Genomic DNA, 2,244 nt, shown 5'->3' on the forward strand with positions numbered 1-2,244 from the left:
ATTGTTTTTGTGATTTATAGCAATGCAAATCTTTTTAGGAGACAATTAGTAGTATGCACTTGACCCTTAAACAACATAGTGAGTAGGGATGCTAAAGTCGAAAATCCACATACTTCTGATTCCCCCCAAAACTAACTACTAATAGCATACTGTTGTCCAGAAGGCGTACTGAGAACATAAACAATTAACATATATTTTGTATATGTATTATTTACTATATTCATATAGCAGAGTAAGTCAGACCAAAGAACATGGTAATAAGAAAATCATAAAGAAGAGAAAATATTTTTTCTCTTTTTTCAGGATTGTCCTGTATATTCAGAAAACATCTGCATGTAACTGGACCTGCAGAGTTCGAATCTATGTTGTTCAAGGGTCAACTGTATATCAAGATATTAAAATATTCACATCTCTTGACAAATTCTCTGGAATTGCTAAAGGAAGTTTTCCAAATGAGGAAAAAAGCTATACACAAAAAATGTTCATCGTAGGGCTTTGTTATAACAAGTCCTGGAAATCTTTAACAATGAAGAATGGTTAACTTAACCGTGGGTACATCAGCCCTGAAACACCATAATACCACAGTTATAAAATGGTACTGATGAAGAGAAGCAATATAGGAACATGTTTATCATAGAATGTTAAGTGAAAAAAATATACAATACAAAATTCTATTCATCCACTGATTATAATTACACTAAAGTATATCTGCAGGTGGATAAAAATGAAAAAAACCCAAAACAGTTGTGCTTGGGCTGTGGATTTGTAAGATTGTTATTTGATTCTTTTTCTGTCATATTCTCAATGTGCTGGTATCAGAGACACAACTGGGGCAGGGGGAGCACACCATGGAAGCCCCAGCAAAAATAGCCACAGTCCCCTTTCCTGATACAAGTGCTCAACAGTCAGCTCCCACACAAAGAATCAGACCACAGGCAGATTTCAGGCTGCCTCAGGGACGCTGTCCTTGGCTCCCACACTGCAAAGATTTTCCAGTTCCCCCTCAGTCACCTCATTCATGCTTAAGGAAGAAAGCGCAGCTACCAGACAGGGTGACAACAGATGTCCAGGCGCTGAGCCATCATGTAGCTGTTATTTTTCATTCACATGGGCATGTGCCGGATCTAGCAGATGAGAACCAGACCTACCCTCTTCCTCATGTTTTTTTTTTCCCTACTGCTGCTGCTGTAACAGCTAAGTGCCAATTATCTCCCAAGCGTGAAAGCAAATATTGTGATAGCCCAACAAGCTCTACAAATGTTAGAGGACACTGGTGGGGATGATTGTCTTCCTGGCCTGGTGCTTCTTTATTAATTGGAACAATTCTCATTTTAATGGAGGATCTAATAGGTGCAGAGCTCTGTGTTAACACCTTCAGTACTTCGAGTTCTTTCTTTTCTCTTTAATTTCTTGGTATTTTGTCTCTACCCCTCCTAAATCCAGAGTAAGTTTGCTCCTATTTGCCCAGAAAAAAAAGTCCATCAAACCATCTACCCATTCTCAGGATTCAACCTAATGACATGAAGGCCCTCTTCAAATATTTGAAGGCCTGACATATTGAGTATATTAGACAGGATTCTCTGAAGAAACAGAATAGATAGATGATAGATAGATAGATAGATAGATAGATAGATAGATAGATAGATAATAGATAGATGATAGATAGATGATGATGATAGATAGATAGATAGATAGATAGATAGATAGATAGGGATGCCTGCGTGGCTGAGTGGCTGAACGTCTGCCTTTGGCTCAGGGCATGATCCCCGGTCCAGGGATCGAGTCCTGTATCGGGCTCCCTGTGGGGTGCCTGTTTCTCCCTCTGCCTATGCCTCTGCCTCTCTCTGTGTGTCTATCATGAATAAATAAATAAAATATTTTTTAAAAGATAGATAGATATGGATATATACAGATAAGGAGATAGATAAATATAGGTATATGGATAGAGAGAGAGAGAAAGAGAAAGAGATTTCAAGACAATCATTGGCCACATACTATCCCTTCTTAAGGCGTATGTGTTTGTGGAGGCTGGCAAGTCCAAAAATGCAGAGTAGGCTAGCAGGCTGCAGACCCAAAAGAGACTTGATGTAGCTTAAGTCTAAAAACAGTCTGGGGGCAGACATGACCTCAGCCCATATTTCCTTTAGGTCTTCAATTATTTGGATGAGGCCCAGTCACACTATGGGGGGTCATCTGCTTTACTCACAGTCTACTCATCTAAATGTTAATCTCACCTAAAAAAAA

The sequence above is a fragment of the Vulpes lagopus genome, chromosome 4, assembly GCF_018345385.1.
Source record: "Vulpes lagopus strain Blue_001 chromosome 4, ASM1834538v1, whole genome shotgun sequence".
Taxonomy (NCBI): Eukaryota; Metazoa; Chordata; class Mammalia; order Carnivora; family Canidae; genus Vulpes; species Vulpes lagopus.